This window comes from Apteryx mantelli, chromosome 18, assembly GCF_036417845.1.
Source record: "Apteryx mantelli isolate bAptMan1 chromosome 18, bAptMan1.hap1, whole genome shotgun sequence".
Classification (NCBI taxonomy): Eukaryota; Metazoa; Chordata; class Aves; order Apterygiformes; family Apterygidae; genus Apteryx; species Apteryx mantelli.
The window spans coordinates 13925836-13934542 of NC_089995.1; positions in this window are offsets into that span (position 1 = coordinate 13925836).

The window sequence follows — 8707 nt, forward strand, 5'->3', positions numbered from 1 at the left end:
TCTGGTGATCTGGAGGCCTTAATCTGCTGGCAAAGGCATGGACGCAAGATGCTGTCTGTATCACTGGCTCAGCCACAGGTTTGCCCCACCACCTTTCCAAATCATCCAGCCTCCCTGTGCTGCGGTTTTCCCTCCTGCAAAATGGGAACAGAGTTTATCTCCTTGGGCTCCAGACTATGGCCATCACCTGGGCAATGAGCTGGGCTGGAAACACCAGCTTCAGCTCCCCAGGGCTTGGCCCTCTCTGTAATCAGCAGCAGCACTGGGTTTATTTTTCTCCCATAGGATTATTCCTGCTTCTTCTTTCACCGTCACAATAATACCAGTGTGAGCCTGAGCTCCTGAACCCAAGATGCTTGAATCACTTTCAAAGGAGACCAAAACCAGCACTATCCTTTGCCTGACCAAAGGAGCTCTTTCTCCTCATCTCCCTGTCCGTGCATCCATCTCGGACTGCACACGCCGAGGGAAGCGTGGAGGAGGACATGCGCCCCAGCGCTCTCCAGCGATGTGCATGCCAGAGCACACGTGGGGCTGCTGGTACTACGGGCACGCACAGAACGAAGTGCGGAGCCAGCACCAGAAACACGGGGCTCCCCCGTTCGCTCAGCTCCAGCCATTTACACGCAGCCTTTCTATTGCAAAGGGGGAACCCAGCCCTTTTCTCCTGGGCCTGGGCTGTATGGTGGAGGGGCCCTGTGGAGGTAGAAAGGAGCCATGCCGGGCTCGGCTGTGGCGGCCCGAGGTGGTGGCACCTGAGCTGATCCCTGCAGCTCTGCCGGACGCTCCCGTCACAGCCTGGCAGCTATCACAGGAATCACAGCTCGCAGCCCCTGCAGCTCACTGTTCATTGCAGTAAATTAAATTGCCAGCGTAAGGTAATCCAGCAGATTGGGAATTGCAGAGGCTGAGGAACTGGCAGATGTTTGTGCCGCGCTCCCCTTCCACTATGAAAACAGATGCTCATACCTTCACCACCCTGGGAAGATTTGGCAACACTTGCCTGCCAGCGTCCTAAATGGCTTGCTCAGGGTCACACAGGAAATCTGTGTCAGACCAGATCGTCGCGAGGGTGTCGAATTTGCGTCCCAGCCAGTGCTCCAGCCACAGGACAGGCCTTTTCCCTGGAGGAGCGGCCGGCTGCTGGGGCAGCCTCAGCCCTTCGGTGGCCACCGCTGCTGCCTGCCGGCTGCGCACCCATCAAGTCACCTTGCAAGCGGCCAGCTCATGGGATATGAGGAGTGTTATTTTATCATTGTCTTTCTAAAGCCCTGTTGAAAAGCCATCTCGAAGAACAGAAAGAAATCTGTTCATTTAAACAAGCACTCCTTAAAATGCATGCGAAACAAGCCCCGGAAAGGGAGCAGAGCTGGAGCCATTCTTATTTGCTGCCTCATGTGCAGGCTTTAATTGCACATTATTCATTAATCCTTTGCTCTTCAGTGCAAACAGATCTGTTTCAAGACACTTCTGCTACATAAATAACTAGAAACCCTTCTAGATGAGTGTGTGTGTACACATGCACCCAAGGGAACGTCATACACACAGCAGAGATTCCCATTTCCCTGTTCAACTGCTACGCAAGAACAGACAGAAATTAGTACTAATTGTGTTACTTCATTGGGGCTCTTTTCAGATTAGTTTTACAAAATCCACAGGGGAACCCAAACAAAATTATCTGGTTCTTGGTTAAGTATAGAGACACTCTCACAAGCGGCACTTGGGCGGGGGGTATTTGCAATGACTGCTTTGAGCTGCACTAGGCATCTGACGGAAGTGTAGCTCACAGTACAGTCCCAGGCAGAAGGGAGGTTTCCCCTCTTAGCTAGGCAGGTGGTTGTGTGCGTTACTGCCCCTGCCTGTTTGCCGTGCTGTAAGACCAGATATGTAATCATGGGTACAAAACTATCAGCTCTCTCTGCAGCGATATGGTTCGGCATTTCTTCTATAGACAGCATCGTTCCGGAGCTGGGGCCATGAAAACAAAAAGAAACTACCAACAGAGCTGCGAGGGAGGACGAATCCTCCTAGTCACGGGGTCTGAGCTCTTAGCATCAGATCTCTGTGCCACAGCTGCCATCTTGCTTAGAAAGAGAAAAGTGATCCGGAAACAGAAATGAGGGAGAGAAAGGTGGAGAAGCGGATGCATGCAGGGAAGCACAGAAAGGTGTTTCCAGGTCTCTGTGGCGCTCAGGCGGCGTGGCTGGTAGAGCCCAAAACAAACGCAGCTCTCATTCTTGGATTCAACAAGGAACCAGACAGGCTGCTGGTGCTGCAGGGAGGAGGAGGGGGCGACCAGCCATCAGTGCAGCACAGAGACATTTTGAACCAAATCTGGAGCCAGACTAACTGTTGGCCAAAATCGTCTCTGATATACTGCTGCCAAAAGTAGCTCAGCATGCTTCACCTCCCCTGAGCTTCAGCAGGGACGAACCTGGCCTTGCTTTGCTTAGTCCAGATAATCCAGCCGTGATGGGACCCAACCTCAGCAAAGCAAAAGGCCCTGCGGGCACTTGCCAATCCAACACGTCCGAGTTCATGAACCGCAGATGGCTCTGGCCCATGTATTTCACTTTCCCATTTCCCTCGACATCCCAGAGCGAAGCAAGTCAAGCGTGCTTTACCACAGAGCCTGGGAGACCATGGATGGGAAGGGATCAAATTTTCCAGCTTGGCCTCAAGCGTGTCACCACATCAGCAGACAACCCCTTTGCCTAATGCCAGTGTATTGTGTGTCACCTCATATTTCACACGCTACAACCCAGTCCAGGGATGCAAGTCCCTTCTCCGGCCAGCTGACTGGTATTTATGGAGATAGCAATTAGGAGGAAGCTGGGATTTAGGGCATGCAAGGGGTGGTGGTGGTGCGGAGCCCTTGCTACTGGTGGGTGGGATTCCTCCACCTCTCCTGGAGTTCGTGCCAGGCCACTCAGCACATCTCCAGCCACAAGCCATCTGCAGCTGGTTTGGTTTGAAGCACCAGCAAAGGGGGAAAAGCGGGGGAGGCTCTATCAGCTCTTCCCAGGGAATGTGGTTCGGTTCCTAGCACCTCATCTTCGGTCAGGAAACCTAGATGGGGATAGGCAAAGCTGCTGAGTGTATGCAGACAGAATACCTCAAGAAACCACATAGAGCCAAATTACATCCCGTTAACTTCTCCCAGCCCAATGTTTTCCAACGATACGCTGCAGGGAAAGCCGGTCAGCATTTGGGCTGTTATCTAGGACCCCTATTACTGAACACTCGTCAGTCTCTAATACACTCTCATTCACAAGAGCAAGGAAAGGTAGCGCTTCTACTGGGAAACTGAAGCACAGAGATGCCCACATTCAAGCACCCTAAATCCCACCAGGGTCCTTGTGCTCAGGATTTCAGGCTGAGTGCTTCTGGTGGCCTCTTCTACTGATCTGAAGTGGGACTCAGTGGAAGGAAGTTAGGGTGGATGTGAGGAAAAGGGGGAGAGCTGTACAGACAGTGCCAGGTTAACCAGTCAGTCTGGACTGGTTGAGAAGAAAAGACCGCCGAGCCTCCTAGCCCAGTCTATAGACTGCAGCTCCGAGGAGGGAGACCACTGCTGTCCTCCTTCACAGTGCGTGGGATGATCCCTTCCCAGCAAAGGGGGAGTTCATGGCACAGACAATGTGAAGGAGATATTCCATGCCACTGCAGTCCAGCTGGAGCCCACAGCCAACAGCTGAAGGGTCCTGGCCTAAAGCCAGCTGCTGGGAATCACTGTGCAGAAAGACATCAGTGGGAGGTAAACTAGTTGAAACTGGGCTGCATGAGCCACCCAAGGACAGACATCCATGTCTTCAGAGGGATTGGACGAGGATAGCTTGGAGAAAAACTATTGTCAAAACCGCAGCAAGCTCCCTTGCCTCAGTTTCCCCATGTGTAAACTGGGGCCAATAAGACATGCTTCCCAGAGGGAACTTGCCTCATGTAATGGAAGCTCACAACTGGTGGGGTACAAGTGTTTTAGAGACACTGGAATTCTCCTTTCTGAGCAAGAGGAAGAAAGGAGAAACAAGTAAGAGAGCAGTTCCTTGGAGCTGCTGTTTGCTGCTCCTTGCAATGCCTTTGTTTTGTTTTCAGAAGTGTGGTTTGCTCCTTTTTTACTGTGATGCTATTTAAGGCAGAAAGGGGATTTCATCATCTCCCCTCAGCCATTCTCAGCTGCACTTCTGCCCCCCTCCTTGCTCCACTTGGTCTAATAAACATTTTTTTTTGCCTGGTCTAGTTTCTTTCCTTGTGCTCTTACATCATCTCCGTACTTATCTCAGATTCTAGCATTTCCCATTTCTAAGCACCTCTGAGAATAGCAATAAATACCATGTAAGGCAGTATCTTGGCATAATATGTCAACTGCAGGCAGCAATCCTAAGTGACAGAAAACCAGTTTGGAAATCTAAGATTCCTTCATTCGAGGATACCCATTTACTAGCCACTTGGCACCCATTCATTAAGAAAATCAATATTTAGAGTTCCTGATTTTACAGGAAAATCTAGGCCAAAAAAAAAAAGATTTGTTAAGTAGGAAACCGCTCTTCTGTGCCCTCTGCTGCTCCCAAAAGGCACTGAGATTAGCAGGGTCATTCCTTCTTTCCCTCTCGTTCCAGGACAATTTATGGCTAAATGCTATTCACTATAAAGCAGAGTCAGACTATTTCTGTGCAAGATAATACTCATTAGGCAGATCTCCTGATCAGAAAAAAAGTGTTCATTACTTCACTGGTTATTTTTATATTTTAATGTACAAATACTATTCATATTCATGTCTTCATTAGTCTGATTTGTTTCCTATGGTTATGAAAGAGATCCTTCTCTGATAACAGTTGTTATTGCTGGAATGAATGTCTGATCACGGTCTACTGTAATACGTCCTTCTGAATTGCCTTCTCTAATACCATTAGTTGAAAAAAACTTCTAATTTAAAGAGGTAAAATCTTCTGGAAGTGGAACATTGGCACTAATTAAGATGACAAGAACACAGGTCTGAGTTGCTAGGGATACTGGAGTCCAGGTTTCTTTTTCTAACTAACACAAGCACAGGCATCTTGTTCTGGAACAGTCTTCCTTCTCTTTCTGAAATTCTGCTGCTCTTGGGCAAAGCGTTGACCTTAGTCTCCTCATCAGTGATTCCCTCAGGAACAACGCTGACCAGCGCTCAGCAGCTCCAGATTCAAGTCCTGGGTTTACTATAAATACCCTGCGCGACCTTGGGCAAATCAGTATTGTTCTGTGACTTGGTTTTTCCATCTGTAAAATGGCAGTAATGATGAATCCGGTGTTCTGTTGCCAGCTCTGACATTATGCATGAGAAGTGCTCACTCAGTCTCTTTGTGGCTTGGTTCCTTGCCTCTAAAATATGAATAATAATACAACCCTTGTCTACTCATTCTGATTATAATATCTTCATGTATGTGTTGCTTGGAGTATTTGGGGGCTCTGTCACAAGGATGCAAATAATAAATTTCCCTCTTTCTTACTCCATACATATTGTACTAGCTAAATTGCAGGGTGACATCCTTTAAATGATGGGCAATAGCAAACAGTCAGGAGACAGAAACACCATAAATTCACACAGCTATTTCTGCAGATTAACATCTAACCACTGCTGTTCATCCAGCACCAAAATTTTTACTCAGCAAAACCGTATCTTCCAGGATGGGTAGGCATCCCATCTTGATCTGCAATCTTTGGAGATATATATATATATATCTTATAACAAAGTGATCGGTGACAAATTTTGACATTTCATACATCAATTTAAGCACAGAGTAGCTTCACATGACTACTGGAGAGGTGATTAGGATAAGCAAATCTGTAAATGCCTACACTGAGCAATCTTTTATCATCTTTGCTGTAGAGGTGACCTGACACCATGGTTTGATATGACACAAAAGATTTAATATAGTGCCCAACTGAGGGAAGGAATTTTGCACAGTATTAAATGATGAAGTTGTTCCATTGTACAAGTACCATTGGCATTATTAGACTGTCACAAGACTGGGACAGCAGTTCATTGCCTGTAACTCTCACATCTGCCTTTGAACAAGCTTGCCTGTCTACTTATGTATATGAAGTAGCTCTGTGCTGGCTGTAAACACCAATTTTTGCAGGTAAATGTTGACTGAAAAATTCCTCCCGCACTTCCAAGCAGACACAGCATTCTTCACTGCCTGCGCAGCTTTAAGACTTGATCCTACTGGGGCTTGATCACGGTTCAGCAGCAGGGGAAGGAGCACTAGTACACTCGCAGGATCCATTTTACTGGTTTTCTAGGTGCAGAAGAGCCGCTGAACTCAAGGGAATATTTGAGTGAGAGGCAAGACAGGTCAGAGCCCACTTAGAGACACTTCTTTCTTTTTTATAATATAAATGTCCATTACTCAGGGTCTCTGCAAGGTCATCTTACCATTCTTTTTCAGATGTTCTTCTCTTATTCATTAGATTCTACAATCTGCTGTTAAAATTCCAGTAAAGTTAGATCAATATGAAAAGACAGTTTGTTCAGTTGCAGATTTCCAGGAACAGTGCATAATGTGAACACAGTTTGAACCTGGTGAAAATAACAGCTCTCCTCTGTTTATATAATTTCCAGTGGGTGCACTTAGATCATAGCTCAGCAAAATAAAGAAATTATGGGCAACTATGTCTAATACTCTTTTAAGAAAGTTGAAATACCTAGAGCTAGAAAGATACCGAGGGACTGAACTTTAAAAATTGCGTAGTTAGTCTTAGTCTCCTCTTGCTGCCTTGTAGCACCACCTACAGAGAGAGTGGCAGAATCACATCCATTGCCAAAACTCGGGAAACTCCCCGTTCACTGGCCAAACAAATCTTCTTTCAGTGATTAAAATACTCTAGAAACTGCTAGTCTGACAGCCCTGAAGCCTTAAAATCCTCTACTACATAATAAGAGCAAGAACAGGGTCTGTTTTGCCAAAAGCTCCTCAATTCACATGCAGAAGGTCCAGTACCTTTTGCCCATTTCTTCTTTATTTCCTGCAGAACTTTTTTTGGCAGCCAAGTGTCCCAGCTGCAAAAGGATGGTGGGATTTGCCGTGGCAAAATGCACTTAATGGTCCATTAAGCCCTGAATCATACCTTTGGCACAAGCCAATTTTTCAGGCTTCAAAAGATTGCAGCATTTCGCCCCCTCCCTGTATCTACCCAATTACACAAGATACCAGTGGCATGGGGATTGACCTTCATCCGATCACTGAAGCATGAGGCCTCTTTGCCCTTGATTTAGCCTCGACAGCTAAACAGCGATGAGGCAGAGAGCCTGCCACTAGGACCTGGACTCAAAAGCATGGTTTAAAAGCTGGCTTTTGAAATGTGGCTGTAATTATCTTCCCATTTAAAAAATGTTTAGTTATTTGCCTCAAAATAGAATGTTCTTCTGAAATACAGAGTATTTTTGTCTTTCTTCGTAAGCTCCAGCCAAATGCCACTGTAGTAACTGGAAAGTTCCCACCATTTTGGACAAGGCCCTGGCTGTGGGAGACAGTGGGTGTAGGAATGTGCGAGCGTGTACAACATTGCTATCGAATTGCTCATTAAGAACAGCAGCAAGGAACAGACATTAAAAAGCAGATAAGAGGGCAAAGGAAGACATAGCACTCCAGACAGCAGCCAAACATATGGCAGTGAGCTCTAGCACCAAGTAGTAACAGAGCTCAACATTTTTGCAGTATATGCTTAGAAAGATATTTAGGGATATGTGCTGTCATAGGAGGCAAAAATAGGATTCCTTTTGTGAACTGATGGAATGCTATCTTAAAATGCATTTGTTTGGCCTTGCTATGCCTGTAGGAAATCAGAACCTCATTCCTTTGATAGCTGAACATTTTCTTCTAATTTCCAGTCTGCATTTATTCATTACCAGACAGATTAGATCTACTAGTTTTTCTCTGTTTAGAAAACTAGCTACTTCACAAACTCACCAGGTTAGTCTAGCACTATCATGTAATATGCATGGTGTATTTTGGCTCATTTCTATTTGCCAGCATGTCTTGTATTATTGTTTCCTGCTAACTTTATCCAAAAGTCTTGTACAGTGGTGGGATCAGTCTTACTTCAGTCACTTTTCCTCTTTTTAAAATCTCAGAACAATTTTTCCTGTTCTGAAATTGTGTTGTCTTGTTCCTGCATTGATGCTGTTATTTAAACCTATACAGCCAAATAGATACGTCATAGGCCTGTTCCATTTTGATCTCTTTGCTTTGTCCTGCTTGGATAACACAGTTTCTGTCTCCATGCATTCATTTCCTCTATGTACATTTCCACCATAAACCATATTTTCATTTATGTCCTGCCTCTCCCCCTCTCATCATCCCTGCTTCTTCTGTTCTTCATCTCCTGGCATGTGTGCCTGAAGAACATTTTGCTATTTGTTTTAGTTTCCTTTGCAAGGTCTAGTTCAGCTCTGCTTCTGGCAAATTTCCCTTTATGCCTACACTTCCTAACTTCTAAGATGTAGTTTTGTTTGATTAATCCTTTTTTTTTCCATTCCTCCTAGTTCCTTTGCATATTCCTAATAGCCACTTTGAAGTGGTTATTCACTGAGTTAGGTCTGGACCTATTCCTTACAGAGGTTTATCCCTCTGTATACAAGATCCAGATACTTTTTATACCCTTTGCTTAAATTCCAAGCCTGCCCAACATTCAAACCCTTGAAGCTGTCAAAGACCAGCAATGG